The following is a 19,612-nucleotide window of genomic DNA, read 5'->3' as shown; positions in this document are numbered from 1 at the left end:
GTGTGTGAAAAATATTCCAGACACTCTCTAATCGCAGTTTAATTACAGTAGGCCTATCTGGAGAGATGACTCTTCAAAAACGTATTTAACGTAATTAACATAACAGGATTCTCATGTATTAATAATATAGCATGATTTTATTGCAAAGCAATAGTAATGTTTACTGATTTGTAGGCAAAACATTAAAAAAAAAAAAAAAAAAAAAAAAAGCAATGTTAGCCAAAGAATAGAAAACATCTATTCTTCTATTGCTGTATATATTCAATCGATTATTTATTTAACTTTAACTCACTATTGTTCATTTGGGTGTGGTAGTAAGAAGTTGTAGCCTACTGTATAATGGTAGTAGCTCAGTCATGATCTGTCTGTATGGTTTAATGAGACATTAATTTCTTTGTAAAAAGACATTCACCCTCAGAGATATGGTAAAACAGAAATATGATAGGAGTGAGAGGCAAAAAGGATTAAGAAATGTTTAAATGTGACAGTTAATGTAATTAAAACTAGTATAAGGGGATGTTTTGCAAATTCAAATATGATTCAGAATGAACTGACAACTGACATTTTCAGCTCATCTACTGAATTCTTACCACAGTCAGAAAATCAAATGGTGTTGACATTTCATGATGTTGACAAAATTATTATAAATTATTGAATAATATTCAATAATATTGAATATTATAAATTATATTCAAAACTATATTCAGTACACTCATACACACTCTTCATACACTCTTCAAAACAAAGGTTCCAAAAGGGGGTATTCACAATCACATCAATGCCATAAAGAACCATTTTTGGTTCCCCAAAGAACCTTTCATTAAACAGTTTTTAAATACTTAAAACAAATTTGAATAAACTAAAGAACCTTTGCCACAATAAACTTTTTTTTTTGCAATGGGAAAGTCCATGGATGTTAAAGGCTCTTCATACAACCATAAATGCCAATAAAGAACCTTTATTTGTAAGAGTGAAAGGTCTTGAAATGGCAAATGAATTAAAACATTTTACATACTATTTTGCTCTTCTATTATTACTCATTGACTCTAGTTTGCATGAATATTTTCCCTCTCATCATTTCTCTTTTTCTCTTGCTTGTTCATAAAGAGGCAACGATGACCACAAACAACATCAGAACATGTGAATGAAAAGCTAGCTGGGCTGCTCCAACAATTTTAACAGCCAAACAAGCCCGTTTTATTCACTGTTATGTGGGTGCAGTAGGGGGTGTTCTTTTAATGTACACAGTTTAAGAGTTGGGTGGAGCAGTATTTAGTGAGGAAGCATTTTATAGCTTAAATGGCTGAGAAGATTGAGTGAGAGCAAAGGACAGATGTGGTCAGGGCAGCTGTGGCGAGGAAACCTAAAGCCTGCTGTCTGACCAGCACCACAGTAACAGCATACTTCCCATTCTTCCTCCAAACCTCAGACCAGCCACGCCATTTCCTCTCGCCAACTGCCCAGAGCTTCCTCCTGCTTTGGCATGAATGGAGGTTGGGAGAATGTGTTCAGTCAGTCTGTGTACAGTTGTAACTACGGAATGTAATTCATTACCATGTCTTTGTGGTGGATCTTTTTATTTTCCGTGGAATAGCGTCCTTAGTAAATATGTGGTCATGATATATTGTAGCATATGTGTAGTTCACTGCATCCTGCTACCATAAGAAGCTAACTGTGTGTCTAAAATAGCATGTTTTCCTGGAAACTATAAACAGATTGGCCTGATCAGAATGAAACTATGATAGATGTTTATTAGAAGTTAATTTCGAGTCACCCAGAAAAAATGGAATATTATTCAACAGATGACATTCTGGGGGAAAGAAAAAAAGTTTTTTTTTATTTTTTTTATCAACTGATTTTTTTTTTATCAACTGTGTAGTAGGATGTACACCACTGTGTACATCCTACTACACAGTGGTGTAATGTAACTAAGTAATAATACTAATAATACTTCGTTACAGTACTTAAATATTTTTTGGGAGAATCTGTACTTTACGTGAGTTTTTATATTTCTGTCAACTTTTACTTTTACTTCACTACATTTTCTAAATAAAATGTATACTTTTACTCCGATACATTTTCCCAATGCATTTTCGTTACTTACTACAAAATAAAGTCGGAAGAACACACAGACTGCAAGCAAGCATATGCAAACAAGTACTCGCACAACCGCGGTTGATTTCATTTTCCGGATTGCGTCCGTTGCTGGAGCGGCTGAGAAGAGCGCGCTGTCATTATACAGTATAAGAGAGGCCTCTAGAGGCGACATAAAAACTATCACTGATGCCGTAGAGTTTGTTTTGACACGTGACGTGAGGCTGAGCGCTGCACAGAACGGGACACTTAAAAAACGGATTTAAAACATAGACTACAAAACGGTATGTTATACAGTGTACACTACAGTACATGTTTTCATATCATTATAAAGTAATTAGTTTGTTGACTAGATGCTGCATTAGTGGAGAACATGTTTGCCGTCGAGGCTGAGAGGTTAGTAGCCTAGCTACATTAGTACCTCAAGCGGTTAAAACAACGTGACAAAAAAACCCCAACCGTTTAATGTCACGATTGTTACCATTCATTTGCATTAGTTTTTATCCATTTGTTCGCTGTTGTGCATTCGTTATCCAGCGAAGTTGCATATTTAAACTGTATTCTCATCATCAGCGACAGAAACATAAATCAGAAATGTATTCGATTTCAGTTCTTTTTTTTGAATTAATTTTGACTAGATAATCATCAGGTTTTCTAAAATAGAGCCAAATAATGTGTGAAAGTATAATAGACCTATGCTATGCCTTTGTATGTAAAGATGGTAGGTTTTTAAGCATGACTGTTTGAATTTATTTGAAATGGTAACACTTTACAATAAGAGTCCATTTGTAACATTAAATAAGGTTAATAAAAGTATTGTTCATTGTTAATTTCAACATTTACATTTTAACATTTTAAAGTTGTCTCTTACATTAGTTATAATGCACTATGAATTAACATGAACAATCAATGTATAATTAATATATTAGTATGTCTGCCACCTGATGTCACCTGATGGAGTTTGGGTTCCTTGCCGCTGTCGCCTTTGGCTTGCTTAGTTGGGGACACTTGACATTTGACTTGACATTTGATATTCAACAGTGCTTTGATCTGCCTGCATTGACACTATTCTTTTAAGAGCTGCTGTGCAGCCAAATAATGTACCAGTTATCAATGTAAAGCTGCTTTGACACAATCTACATTGTAAAAAGCGCTATATAAATAAAGGTGACTTGAATACTTAAGTACGTTTAATATCAAAAAAATACTCTTCGTACTTAAGTACAAAAAATATCACATACTTTTAAACTTTTACTCAAGTAACATTCTAAACAGTTACTTTAACTTCTACCAAAGTCATTTTCTGGTAAGATATCTATACTTTTACTCAAGTATGGTTTTCGAGTACTTTATACACCACTGCTACTACACTTATACAACTACAACACATTCACAATACTCTTGGTTTTTGATTAAGTGTCTTATTCAATTCAAGGATCGCCTGATGCACAAACGAGTGTTTCAGCCTAACTTTGTTGAATCTTGGAACTCTGTACCTCCGATTTGATGGTAATAATTCAAACTCATTATGCAGGACATGATTAGGATCAGAAACCATATTATTAGCCAGTCTTAACAAATTATTATAATAAGCTGAATCATATAGCTTCTCTAGAGGCTGGCCTACAATCCTTGAGCACATTTTTTAATTGATTAAACAACTATGTTTTTAGCATAACAGACAAACTCTTATACCAAATGGAGTTGCAATATTGCAGTACACTCATTATCACAGACATAAAGAACAACAGAAGAATCTGTTTTCTTACTCCAAAAGACCTAAGACAACGAAGAAAATAGATTCTCTGCTTTGTTCTTTTACAGAGAGCATCAGTATGATCTTTCCATGATAACATATCATCAATCATCACTCCTAAATACTTGTATGTTTTGACTTGTCTGATTTTTCCATTATGAATAAAAACAGGCATTGTATGAGTATCAGATGTAGACCCAAATATAATCTCTTCTGTTTTACTTGTATTAAGGACAAGATCATTGTTCTCATACCACTCAACCAATTTAATCACACCCTGTTGATGAAACCCAGGACTGTCCAAATCATTCAACACAGATATTAAAACGGTGTCATCAGAATACTTTAAAATGTGCTGATTTCATTTGTCAGTTCGATAGTCATCTGTATACGTATACGTATATCATCTGTAAGGTGAAAATGGCAGAACTGACACAACCTTGGGGTACTCTGACATTTGTTATGATAGCAGACAGCGTTTTATTCACTTTAACTCTCTGAACTCTATTAGTGAGAAATGAGATATACCAACAAATCAAGTGGGGATTTACACCCAACTGTACAGGTTTTAACACCAATATCTCAACCTTTAAGGTATTGAACAGAAGAGAAATCAAAGTTCTTATATTTGTATTGGATTTATCTAAATGTTTAGAGACAATATGCACCAGAGCAACAGCTGCATCTTCAGTACTACAACCTTTCTTATAGGCAAACTGCCAAGGATCAAGTTTATCTTTAACCATCTGAACTAAGTGCTGAAGTAACAATCTTTCAAGACATTTCACAATTACTGAGGTAAGGGCTATTGGTCTAAAATCTTTATATTCTCTTGGACGTGGAATTTTACGTAATGGTTTTATATGCGGTCTTCCATAACACAGGGACAGTATGTGTGTAAACTGAAGCTTGATATACTGATTGCCACACACAATTCATGTGCAAAATTCTTTAAAAGACCTGCACTACATCCATCTGGACCAACAGATGTTTTCATATTTATAGACTGAAACATTTTCCTAACATCCTCAACCTCTATAACAATTCTGTCCGATGATAATGGAGCCACAGTATCTATTATTTCATTGCATTTGACATGTTTACCTATTGATTCAAATCTCTCTTTCTGTTTAAGTACCCTAATATCCTTATTCCTAAATGCTACTTTCCTCAGATTTATAATTTCTTTAATATCTTTAGTCACATATAGTTTGTTATTTGGATAAACTTTAATCTCTTTTGTAGGTATGACCAACTCTACACAGAAATTAATATAGTCATTTAACACTGTAGTTTTTTCATCAAGTGAACCTTCCTTAAAATTTGTACAGTCAAAACAAGATTTCAGTTGTTGTATACTTTCGTTTGACCACAATCTAATCAATTTCTTTTCTGGTTTGCTTTTTTTAAGTTTGGTCCTGTACACAGGAATCATATGTACTACATTATGGTCAGAGTTTAGAATTGGTGGCATACTCTTTGACACATAAGCGTCCTTGACATTCACGTAGCACTTATCAAGAATATTATTATTTCTTGTTTGAGTCTTTACACACTGTTCAAATCCTGGCAAAAAAGTCTCCAGTTTGCACTGGTTTAAATCACCCAGCACAATCACGGCGCATCTGAGTAGCTGACCTGTAGTTCGTGAACATAGTCCACAGTCAGGCTGGCTGCCTGAGATGGTTTACCGCTGGGCGGAACATAAACCACGAACAGCAAAATACAACCAAATTCTCTAGGCAGATAAAATGGTCTTAAAGTCATGCCGAGAATTTCCACATTGGGATCACACATCTTATATTTTACTGAATATGCTCGACACCATTTATCATTCACAGTTGCCGCCTCTTTTACTTTTATCCAAAACTTTGTCTCTATCAGCTCGTACCAATGTAAATCCAGGGACCTCAAAGAGCGAGTCAGGCATTGTAGACTGCAGCCAGCTTTCCGTAAAGCAGAGCAGAGATGCCTCACAAAATTCATTACAGTATCTTGTGTGTGATCTTATCATATACACTTTGTTATTCAGAGAACGCAGATTACTGAAGACAATAGATGGCAGAGGTGGCTGATTAAATCTCCTTCGCAATCGGCTCTGAATGCCACTTCTTCTTTCTCTTTTCTTTCGTTTTGTTCTCAACAGCTCGTAAGGAATATTTTCAAACAAATCTTTGAATTGGCCTGTTCTCATCTCTTGAGTCATCGTAAAGTTTAGCTCCAGCAACGTTTCCCAGCTGTACGGGCGTGCAGATGGTACTGTGACGCCGCATGTTGTCAAGGTTCCACATGCAGTTGGAGATTGCATCGCCAAACATAATCCATAGAGGCCTATCGTCCCCAGAATCCAGATCAAGAGTACATCTTTCATCCTTCATCTTTCCACTTTTACAAGACCACGAACCAAACACTTAACAAACCATGAATAAACGTTAGACAACCAAATAAAACGCAAACTGCGTCTCAGTAGTATACTGAGACGCAGTGCACCACTGAGCAGTGCACCAGAAGAGGTCATGCACTGTTAACCACTAGCGAGCCCCCTGCAGGAGGCCAGCCCCATTCTTTCCAGAGGTACATGAAGAATTGACTAAAGGCCCTGATATACTCAAGGCAAAGTTCTTTTTCATTCTTTGCCAAAGCGAACTTGCCAAAGCTGAAAATTCAGAGACTAGCTGCATCATTCAAAGCTGGGGTCTCCATCCCCTCAATGCATTTCAGAGGTTAGTGGGCCTGATGGCAGCAGCTTTCTTAGTCATTATGCTGGACCAGCTACACATGCGGCTGCTCTAGTCCTGGCTGAAAACCTGTGTCCCACCCCGTGGTTGGCGAATGGAATGCATGAACATCAGGGTGACCTATGGCTGTGTCAAGGCTCTGGCACCTTGGAGGACCCCCCCAATTGTACCAGTTGGGAGTGGATTTGGGACTAATCTCCAGAAGGAAAATGGTCACAATGGACACCTCCAACACAGGTTGGGGCACTCTGTGCAACGGCAGGCCAGCGTTCGGCACCTGGTCAGGGCCGAAGCTCTGCTGGCACATCAACTGTCTGGATATGGTGGCAGTGCACCTGGCGCTCAAGGCTTTTCTGCCAAACCTGAGAGGCCATCACGTCCTGGTCCGGTTGGACAACACGATGGTGGTGACTTACATAAACAACCAAGGAGGCCTGAGGTCGCGGCCTCTGAACAGATTGGTGAGACTTCTCCTCTGGGCATGTACAGTGAAAGCAGTGCACGTGTTGGGCAGGCTGAACCAGGGTGTGGACATGCTGCCCAAAGCGGAGTGACTGCAGGGGAATGGAAACTTTCACCCCCAGATGATTCAGATGATCTGGAGTGTCTTTGGGCAAGCAGAAGTAGACCTCTTCGCCTCAAAGGAGAACACTCACTGTCCGATATTCTTCTCGATGGAGAAGGAAGCGCTAGCCCTTCCAGGAAGGGCACTTAGTCTGGCACCCCCAGCCGGAGCTATGGAGCCTTGATGGGGGCTAAACACAATTTTGGAGGCAACAGCCACATCTACAAGGCACCTCTACGCCCTTAAGTGGTCTGTCTTTTCTGGCTGGTGCACAATCCGAAATCACAACCCCGTAACTTGTGACGTGTTGTCAATTATTTCTTTTCTGCAAGAGCGGCTAGACGACGGGCAGACCCAGGTCTATGTCGCAGCTATTGTGGCTTATCAAGCCCCCATTGCTGGCCAGTTGGTGTGTAGGAACAAGCAGGTTGTTACGTTCCTTAAAGGGGCCCAGAGGCTAAACCTGCCTAACCCCAATATGGTTCCAACCTGGAACCTGTCCACCATCTTCAGGGCCCTTCGAGGCCCTTCAAGGCCCCCAGTTCAAGCCGCTACAGTCAGCTAGATTACTGGCACTCTCACTTAAAAGCACCTTATTGCTGGTGCTAGCCTCAGTTAAACAACTTGGTGACCTGCAGGTGCTTTTTATTAGCACATCCTGCCTTGAGTTTGGGCCGAATGACTGTAAGGTCATCCTTAAGACATGGCATGGCTATATGCCTAAGGTGCTCTCCATGCCCTTCAGAGCTCAGGTCATAACCCTGACAGCTCTCCCAACTCGGCAGTTATTGACTTGTTGTGCCTGGTCCTTAACTCCCTCGGGTCGGCGGTCACGCCGGCGATACCACCTCGGTTTTTTTCTTACCAGTGTGAAAGAGACTCAAAATACTCCGTCAATGTTGCACATATAATTAAGAGTTATACACCATTAAAATTTGTGGAATATCTTCTTTTATTTGTGTACACTCAGAGTAAAAACAAAATGATGTGCTTTTTGCAAAATAAAGAAAACTAACATGATGCGTGATCTCTCGTCTCCCTCTGAACGAAGTTTAATCCGATAGTTCTCAGAAAATGAACTGTAACTTAGTAAATACTAATGACACAAAAATGAGACTTATGTCTAAAAAAACGTTGAAATGTCAGGTTTTAAATCGTGTAAGTCAAATCGAAAACAAATATTCTGTGTTTATGTAATCTGTATGAAAAGAGACACGTCAGACGCCCGTGATTCAGCTCATTATCCGCTAATGCGGCCACGCCCACGGAGCGAGCGCTATTCAGACGCAAATTCTGAGGCAATACATGTATACATCGTCTCAATCGTGCATTTATTGTCTTAAAAAGTGTTTATCTGGATGTTAAAGCCATGGTTAGCGATCTCTGGAAGACATGCCGTTAGTTCCTGAATTTCCTGTTCTTCTTTAGAGTAATTTGTGGACTAAAGGTGTACAGAGCGCCCTCCGGCTGCCAGTATGAATTGAAAACAGTATCCAGCGCTCACCGTGATGACAATAAATACTGAATAAATATTACTCCTCTGTATAGAAAATTGACATAAACATATGAGAATCCATCAATATTTCTCCAAATGTGCATGCTTTTAAGCTAAAAGACTATATGAAATGCCATAGAGGTAACATGAATGTTCAGACGCTTTGCATCACAGAAATACATTATATTTTAAAGTATATAATAGAATACCATTATTTTAAATTGTAATAATATTTCACAGTATTGCTGTTTTTTCTGTATGTTTGATATACACCATGATGAGCTTGAGACATGATCACAGAGGGTTTTTTCACAGCCTACCTGACTGAAAGGCCTCATTAATATGCAGCTCATTAGAGGTTCTTTATGCGATTCTTTTGTCTTCTCAGGTGTAAATCACCCATTATTCATGATGATTCACGCCTCCACGCATACTGTGTTTCTTGACAAAAAGTGTCTTACAAAAACTAAATCAATATATTGTTATAAATGAACGAGTATGCAGGATAATTTTTACATCATTTTGAAGCAAAAATTCTAGTCTACAACCTCCAATACCCAGAAGTCTTGTGAGCACAGATTTAATATATATTTTTTGGCTTTATTTCAGTGACTTAAGTTTTTTGTTTTTTCAATAACCACGCATAAACGTTATTCCTTCAAAAACACAAACATGTACATACATGTTCCTCACATATTATGGTAGCCTAGTTTGTGCTGAATACAGTGTAATGACACTTTTTCCATTAATATGTTTATGAACAACTGAAAAAAGCACAAATGTCAGGGCATGTCAAAACTTCTCCAGGGCCCCGAAAATCCTCAGACCCCAGAGGGTTAAAGAGTATATTGAGCTTTGTATAGTATGCTTCGAAGGCCGCACCAAAGGGCTGCCGGTGATGAAGCAAAGACTGTCCCATTTGGATAGTGGATGCAATTGCACTGGCCTACACATTCTTAGGCCTGCAATGTCCTATAGGAGTGAAGGCCCACTCCACCAAGGGAATGGCCTCCTCCTGGATTTGGCTGAGCAGGGTGTTTATTAGTGACATCTGCGCAGTGGCTGGCTGGTTTTCACCCTCAACATTTGCCAGATTTTATAACCTGGATGTCCCCACACTGGCCCCCCACACCCCAGACTATGCTATGCTGGACACCATCAAGTCTGATTAAGAGCATCGTGCCCCCTGGACAGTGGTGCTATCTATATGGTTTCAGCTTCTGTTGGCCTAAACCTAATTCATTTCTGGATGATTTCCTTTGCAGTTTTTCACCCTGCCTAGTTTCCCTTACACCAGGCGCCACTGCAAGTAATTAGCTCCAAGTAAACCAGCTGCAAGTAATTGGTGCCCCATCCCTGGGCCAGGCTCGCAGGGCTTCTTAGGCTGGGACAGTCCTGCAGTAACAACACAGCGGTGTTGGATTGCATTCCCCATAGTGTGAGCTAATGACGCAATATTGAGAGACTGTTATTGAAAGAGAACTTTTCAGTTACTAACGTAACCTTGGTTCCCTGAGATAGATAGGAACGAGACATTGAGTATGCTTGCCATGTTATTATGCTTGCACTGTTAGCAGTTGCTTACCCGATTCCTCAGATGAAAGATTCAAATGAAATGGCACTCAGCAGCTGGCCCATTTGTGCGGTATGGTCACAACAGACACCTCCAACATGGGTTGGGGCTCTCTGTGCAATGGCAGGCCAACTTTCGGCACCTGGTCAGGTCCAAAGCTCTGCTGGCACATCAACTGTCTAAATATGATGGCGGTGCACCTTGCGCTCAAGGCTTTTCTGCCAAACCTGAGAGGCCATCACATCCTGGTCCAGTCAGACAACATGATGGTGGTCACTTATATCAACCACCAAGAAGACTTGAGGTCGCGGCCTCTGAACAGGTTAGTAAGACGACTCCTCCTGTGGGCACATACAGTGAAAGCAGTGCACGTGTTGGGCAGGCTAACCAACTTCAGTGCTCTTTTTGTTTTATGTCTTATAAAATGTCTTGTTACTATTTAGGTGTGAGAATCTGCAACAAACGATCCAGTGCTGTTCAAATGAATCAAACTAAATTGCACACTTTTGGCAAACCCATTTTGCTGATTAGATCCGTGATCTAGTTGTGATTATAAGCAGCTGATAGAAAACATGCATGACATGATTGCTAAAATATTGTCAGGGAAAAATAATTCCCAGATCGATATAACATTATCTTCATTGTCAGACAATGATTTATTAGTAATATTTAGTAATAAACTGTCTAGGGCACAACGGTATTTCACTGGTGCAAAACAAAAATTATGAAGCCCTTTTTATACAAATTTGAATTTAGAAATAAACACACTCATATACTCATCACACAACACACTAGTTCACACAGGCTAATGACTGTTATGTAAAGTCGGCATGAAACGGAAATTGCAATAGTCTTTTCTTCCCAATTGTGACACATTCAGTATCTGAGCGAAACAGCTTGGTGAAGCTTGGGAAGTTATTATGATTAAACATTATGAGGGCATGTGAATGTTTTTTTTTTTTTAATAATGATGTGCACGGATAAATCATTTATAATAAATACTGCAATATTACATAAAAAACAACAATGTCAGTTTTGATTTCATGGTGCCTTTAATTCTCCTTGCAAAACTACTCATGAATAACAGAGGGCAGCATTACACAACACACAGGCTTTGAGTTTGAGGTGCAGCTCATTGTCCAGTATAGCACATCTGTGTCCTTCACCCTTACAAGTTCCTCTGCCTTAATGTTTTTTCTGGCAGCAGTTGCCAGGCCAGCAGCAGCCATGATGCGGAAATGATAATGGACAGTGGTCAGAATGGTAGTAGCTGTCAGACTTGTTTAGAGAAATGTCTATCCCCTTCCTATTTCTTTTTCTTCCAACCACTAAGTTTGTGTTCTGTTAAAAGCATGAACATTAGGCTACGTCTGCTATGGGGTGTTATGGACTGTCTTGTTCATTCAGTATGTTCTCCAGGGAAAGATAATCCAACATCAGTGAAACCAGAGAGAGGTTTATTCATTGAGGCTTTATTCATTAAGACTCTGGCAAACAAAGAAAAGTCTAATATACATATTGAGAAACTTAAAATATGAATTGAGATTTTTGTCAGTTAATATTATTAAATATTCAAAAATGCGTCATGTTGTTCATGCATTTCTCCAACCATGCCATTTCACCTGATTAAAGAGTATATAAGCACTTGAGAAGATATAAGAGCGTATAAGAACTGGACAGAGAGAGAGAAAGGCAGAAAGATGTGTGAATGAGCGGTAGAGTCCGAGCGCCAGGGTGACGCAGGCGGCCGCAAGAGAGGGCTTATAAAATGTGAATCATCTTGCACCCTGTTTTTAGCCAAACCATGAAAATGTTGGAATGAAAGGGCACTTAATTTAGACTCCTCTTTTTTAACTTTCCTGTGGCTCACAATTCATGCATGGCAGCAAGTAGACCGGATTTTGGGAGAGAAGGCAATGGGAACAGTTCGGCCAGGGGGAGGCACCTTACCCAGCACTCAACTCTGGAGCCTATTAGTGTGCCCACGAAGCTGCCATCTTCAATTTACTGCTACAGAAGAGGTGAGGATAGGAGAGGAGAGAAGTGGAGATGGCAGTGATGCTTGCTGACAAGTATCTGTTGAAACAGAAAACATAGTGTTGCTGCATTTGCTTACATGACTGAACTAATGTTTCCAAAAGGGACAAATAAAGAGTGTGAACTGAACTGAACTTGAACTGAACTGAACTGAACTTTATCTATGCTAGTGAATTTTTATATAATGCATCAGATGAACATTTCCCTGGTTCACAAAGGCTTGTACACTCAACATTCTGCATTATTTAACATGGGTTGTTGATTCACCAAACGTATTTCAGTGAAAAGAAATCTGCATCTTATTTACTAAGCGTTTGCAATCCAGTTTAACCAGGTATAGCTGGGGTAAAAATCTTAACTAATAGATGTCACCAGACCTTTCCTGTTTGATTATTCAAAGTACTTCAAGAGAGCTGTTTTGTATTACAAGTTTTCTGAAATGTTATGTTTAAATTGAGTTTCAAATTTCAAAATTGACAAGTGCCTAGAAAATGCTTGTAGTGTCTTATGTAGTTGTTATTCGTGTCATGATATATCGTTATATCAATATATCACAATATAAAAATACAACAATATGTATCGGTGATGTGAACTATATGTATCACAATATGGAGTTTTATCCAAGACTCAGCTTACTGTATTCATAAGGTATAGTTCACCCAAACATGAAAATCCTGTCATCATGTGCTCATTTGCCCCTGCTGGTCATAATTACATATTCAGGTTCTTAAAAGCATCTTAAAAGCATCTCATTTGACAGCCATTCAGAATTAACCGCGTATTCTGTCTAATTTTTTTCTTAAGAAAAATATATACAGTATTACAAATGTTATTCTCTCATATTATTCCATTATACAGTATTATAAAACGGTTAGTTCTTGTCCTTGATTCTGATTTGTCAATAGCTGTGTTTTATTCACGATAAAACACAGCTATGACCGCTTCACCCAATGGTTCTGTGTATCACTACACAACACCCTTACTCACCTTGTTCACAACAATTGAGTCTTTTGAATATAAAAGTCTTCGCTACTGACTGACTGACACTTTGCCGCCATCTAATGGTGTAATAATGTAACTTCTGTTGCTGTTCACGGTCAGGGACTTTTTTTTCCGGCGGAAGGAAGGCTTTTAGTGATTTAACTTCATGAAAGTTGCATTGATAGATATTTTCTGGCTTTGTATTGTGTGGTAACCGTTTTAAAAAAGCAATAACGTTTACTTATACATATACTTATATTAGATAAGAGGTTCACAACCTCCAAGGCCCTCCATTGGATTAGGATTTTTAAAAAATATTTATTTACTCACAGTTTCTACCTGATAAAAATATTTTAGAACTTGGTACTAGAAAAAAAAATATCCATATCAAATAGCCCACGTTAAGTTTTACAATTGTATTAATTTCCATGACTTTTCCAAGTAAGAAATGAACTTATATTTTTCCCTGTCTGCTGCTAGAGCTCAGGATATTCACTAGTGAATTTGTAATTAGCCAATTGGTATTGTCATGACATAATTTTCCTGCAGCTCCAGAGTGAGTCATAAAGCATTTATGACTTGAGTGATTGGCTCAAAAACATACTGTTTTGGTATGAACAAAGTGTTTTGCTTAACATGAAATGTAGTCTTTCCAGTCTGATTTTTGATAGCTGAAGTCCTCCAGTGCATTAGTTTATGTCTAGTGGTAGTACACTGCATCTAGCACTGCTGTGAGTGCTTCCTTTATTTCATTCACTTCTTGCTCTTTCCAAGGGTAAGCTTGTTGACAAATTAAGACGTGTCATTTCAATTTAAGGCACGCTGCACAACTGCAGCGATCTTTCCTTGCGCACATAGTAACACACATACGCATACTCTCAGTGTATAATAAGCACTGTAACAGTGTGGTTTGCATTTCCCCATGTGCAATCGTGGAGAAGCCACATGAAAAGGCCTTGGTATTAAAGGACAAGTCTTGGTTGGGAGGGATTCTGTCATGCAACAAGAGTGTGTTTTTCACTTTTTTCCCTCCGTTTTGGAGAAATTCATCCACCCCATTAGACAGGGTAACCGCACATGAGTCCTGCTTAAATGGCCCTCGCCACCAGATTGCGAAAGGGAAGAGTATAGCGCTTTAGATTGTCCGACACTTTCATTAAGGTTTAATTAGACATGACACATCTTTTTGATTATAGGAGAAACATCTGTTTACATGTGTGTATGTGTTCACAGGCTTGTAATCAGTGATTTAAGCCAAATGAATGATAAATGTCATGTAAAGGAATAGTTTGCCCAAAAATGACAATTTCATCATGTCTTTCAAAAACTGTATGACATAGAGGAGGTATTTATAGAATGATGTCCAAGTTGCTCTTTTCCATTTAATTAAAGTAAATGTGAACACTGCTGTCAACACTCTTAAAAAATAAAGGTTCTTTATTGACATCTATGATTCCATGAAGAACCTTTCCATTGCATAAAATGTTCTTTATAGTGGAAAAAAGGTTCTTTAGATTATTAAAATGTTCTTCAAACCAAGAAAAAATGGTTCTTTCGAGAACTGATTACCGAAAATGGTTCTTTTTAAGGCATCGCTGTAAAGGGTGAAGGCAAGATATTTGGTCAATAATGATTTACCTTAGTCTGTGTCTCACACAAAGCTATATATTAAATGGCTTCAGAAGACTTGGAATATAATGCACAAGTTGTAAGATCTACTTTTAAGATGCTTTAATGGACCGTTTTTGTCCAATTTGGTCCCCATCTGCTTTCAAAGAAAGTACATGAGGGTGAGTAAATGATATAAATTTTAATTGTAAAGTTGCTTTGGATTAAAGCATAAGTTAAATGACGAATTAAAGCCATCTTTCCCTATTGACAACTATTGTTTATCCACTGATTGCTTCATTCAGCTATCCATCCATCCATCTTGCTAGGCATTTATCACCTGCTGTCTGTCTTTCTTCAGACAAGACAGAAGTGCATGAAGACAAGAAGAGGCCATTATTACAGAGAATCCCAGAATAGACATCTTTTTATTATAAGCCTGTCCAGTGCTAGTGGTAAAGAAAAATTACAGGGAGTTCCTCTAACACATAAAAAAGGTTGCTGCGCCGAAACCAGGAACCTCAATAAAGGTTGCATTAGAAAATCTTTAGTTTCCACTCTCCCCAAATTTTTGAGAAATCACTTCATTTCTGCCCTCTTTTTCATGTGCTTTGTTTTATGTTGAGTTACAGCAGACTGTTTTGTGGCTTCTCTCTCAAGTCTGTGGAAAGAAAATACGCTCACTTGTGGCTTATTGGGATGCCACTCCTGAGACTAACATCTGCTTAGAGGAAGATGTTGAAAGGGAGAGGGGTACGGCATAAAAAACCTGCTAATCTTGTGCTCAAATTTTCAGATTCATGTCATGTGTTGAGTTAAAAGACAAAAACAGCCTTTCTGGCTTTTGGTGAATACAGATCACTGGGCCTTTAGATCTTTAGATTCCTTCATGATTCATTTGATGTTTTTGTGACAGACAAGTGCACATCAAAGATGAGTGGCTAGAAAATGTGTCCATAAACAGTGATTCACACCAGATTCTTGATTGCACGTTTAGTCACATCCTTAAATGCACATCTGTCACAACGAATAATGGACAACAGATGGAAGAAGGCAGATGAAACAAAAAACAAAAATATTATGATACCAAGTTTTATACAGTAGTTACCTGATCATCTTCCTAGTTTACATATAATAAACATTCCCAGAAATGAAATTGGTAACACTTCCATCATTACAGGTGACTATGTAGGAAGTAATGCAGGACAAATGAGTATTACTACATTAATACTTTAGCTACTAATATTAACTAATATGGAAACAAGATTAACGAATCAGTAAGTAATAGCAAAGACTACAAAGACGGTGCACTCATATTACTATGAATGGGAGAAAGTGCAACGCGCAATATGGAGGAATACGTCCCGCCTTCTAAATAAAAGAGCAGCTGCTGTGAAAAGCTCCGGTTGCTATTTGAAACAGTGTTCTGATACACCAAAGTCCCTTTAAGGCAAGTCATTTCACTCGGCGGCCATCTTTGAAATGCCTCTCGAGCAGCTATTTCAGTCATGCAAGAGCAGCTCCTATCTCTATCAATGGGGAAACATCACATTTTCCAAAGCTGCTCACCAAGCTTACGATTAAATTTCACATTTGAAATCACCAATGAAATCTGATAACAACTATCTCATAAATTTTGTTTCTAGACATTCAAATCGTGACAAAAAAATGGCGTGACAAAAAAAACAATTTCAGGCTGGACCAGCCAATGCGCATGTGCAGTCATGAGTGCATGTCCTAGAACGCTGAGGCTGCATACGAAATCACATACTTCCCTACTATATAGTAGGCGAAAAACAGTATGTTAAAAGAGAAGTGTTCAAATTCACAGTACTCATAAAAAAGGGCAAAAGGTACCCGGATGGCCTACAACTTCTGGTTAGATTCCGAAGTGTGCATACGATGGACACTTTACTATCCCATGAGACCACTGAAGAGGATTTACAAATGGCAGTGACGCGAAGCAACTGACGCTGGTAGGTCACATGAACAGTAACAATATGGCGGATGTAGTACGTCCAATTTTCATTTATACTACCCATATTCATACTAAATAGAGCATACTTTTTTTTAGCGGTCGCAAAGTAATTAGTAATTCAAAGTAAGTACCTACTCAAGAGAGTCTGCAATTTCGGACGCAGCCTGGCAGTTTCTATATGAACCGGAGCTTCTATATCAACAGCAGTTGACCCAATGACTTTACCAATTGGCGATTGGCTTTTTTATTTAGAAGGCGTGACTTATTCCGCCATATTGAGCATTGCACTTTCTCCTATTCATAGTAATATGAATGCATTGTCTTTGTATATCTAAAGTCTTTGGAGATGCGCACTTATGACAGCACATGCGCATTGGCTGGTGAAATGACTTGCCTTAAAGGGACATTAATAAAAGCAAATTTAGGACTGAGATAGTTCCTTATTAGGTGATCAATAATTAATAAAGATATACAACAACAATTATGAAATGAGATTAGCCTCATTAAAGGATAAACATACTCATAACACGGCCGTAGCATAAGCTTTGTGAACTGCAAGAGTTTTACACTTTCTTCATAAGTTGAATACAGAAGGCGGTCTGGCGGAAGCTAGATATTTTACTTCATAACTTAAATATGGATATTTTTTATACACAAATGCATTGCTTCACTAAAGAAGGTCTTTATTAACCCCCCGGAGCCGTGTGGAGTATGTTTATGATGGATGGATGTGGATGGAGGCACTTTCTTCAGCTCATACTCGTTGATCCCGCTCACTGCCATTATAAAGCTCGGATGTGTCAGGATATTTATTAATATAACTCTGATTGTGTTCATCAGAAAGAAGAAAGTCATATACATCTAGGATGGCTTGAGGGTGAGTAAAGCTTAGGGTAATTTTCATTTGAAAGTGAATTAATCCTTTAAGAAATATTAACTATGACAAATTATAAAGAATCACCAATTAATTACTAATCACAACTTTAACATATATCTGAGACATGAGCAATTGTGTCTGAACATGGTCATAAAATGCATCACTAATTACTCAATTGTTACACAGTCACAATTCAAGAGCTACTAGTGATCTGGAACATTATTTTAAAGTGAAAATAAAATTCACTTTAAAATAATGGTATTTGAATGGAAGTACTACTTCTGCATTGTTACCTATTAATGACGGACCATTATTTTAAAGTGTAACCATGAAATTTCATATTTGCTCCACACACAGATTTTATTCATTACTCCACCCTGTTTGTGGCCTTAAACCATTACAAAAGACTGCAGAACTATGTTCTGATTGACTGCAAAGTAGAAACTTCCCACTAATATCGGCATGTGGGGAAAGCGAGCAGTCTGGCGGTGACGCTGGGCATTGTGGGCCACTCCCTACATGCTGCTAATTGGTGTAATCACTGCAGTAATGAAGTATGGCGGTTTCTCCAAGTGTGATTACAGGTCGTCAGCTCACACAGGAAATGAGGGGTTGGGGAGCTGTGGAATTCTCTGTTATATGGGTGTTGGTGCTCGTTTACGGGATGTACGCATGAGGCGTATGCTGTTGTTTTGACGTTGTCGTCTGACGGCTGGCTGGTGTCAGGCATTTGCCAGGGAAGTAAACAACTCACCCTGTATGGGCACAGGCAGCCTTTGATATTCACGAACTTCCTTATTGACCCTTATCAGGATTTGGAAATTCTTCACTTCTGACAGGACAATGTGGCGAGAGTGTGTGTTTGTGCAGTCCGACAACACAGCATGTGATGTGACATACGCAGCTGAACAAAGTATGTGTGTCAACTATTTCCCAGAAAGATAACATTTATGATCTGACATAGTTCAGTGAGATTTGAAAGCCTTGAAAAATAAGGTGGCAATAAACTTAACACAACCGAGTATTAAAAATCACTTTAAAATATAAGACTTTCTTCATAATAAAAACTTTCTTTATAAAAGAAATATGAATGTTGGAATTTTATAATGGTTTGTCATTTAACCAGTATTCACAATATTCAGCTTTACAAAGACCACTTCTCAATGGATATAGTTCACCAAAAAATGAAAATTCTGTTCTCACATACACATTAAAATACACACTTATAAGAAAAGGTTTTATATAGAACCTTTAAGGATTCTGTCAGGTACTTCATATAAACAATATACTTTTAGGGATTCCCATCATGGGATCATTTTATGGATTTAGTTTTAATTAATCAATTTTATTTCATTTTTTATTTTGATTAAATTTTATGAATTAAACAGCTCATAAACATACTTAATCACTAGAAAAACTTGAAATAACCCATAAAACATGCAAGTATCATGCAGTCATTTAATACATTTCTCTTTATATAGAACCTTTTTGGCATAAAAGTTATTTTTAAATTGAGTCAAGAACCCTATAGAGAACCTTAGACCTTTTTATGAGATATTTTGAAGAATGCTGGTAACTAAACCGTTTTGGTTACCATTGACTTCCACTGAATGGACAAAAAACAAACACTGTGACATTTCTCAAAATATCTTCTTTTATGTTCTTCTGAATAAAGAAAGTTATACTGGTTTGGAATGAAATGAGGACAAGTAAATTATTTTCATGAGAATTTTCATTTTTGAATTTTCAACTATCTCTTAAACCTTTACATATTTTGCCCCAGTTTTGAATATTTGGTTACATGTGTCTCCATATGGTTTCCTGGCAGGGCACAAATCACTCTGAATTCAGTCTTAATGCTATTTCTACCAGTTTAGAAGCAATGGTCGTTCTTTCCATGAAATCAGTTT

The sequence above is a fragment of the Ctenopharyngodon idella genome, chromosome 9 (genome assembly GCF_019924925.1).
Source record: "Ctenopharyngodon idella isolate HZGC_01 chromosome 9, HZGC01, whole genome shotgun sequence".
NCBI classification, from domain to species: Eukaryota; Metazoa; Chordata; class Actinopteri; order Cypriniformes; family Xenocyprididae; genus Ctenopharyngodon; species Ctenopharyngodon idella.
Note: the sequence above shows the minus strand (reverse complement) of the source record.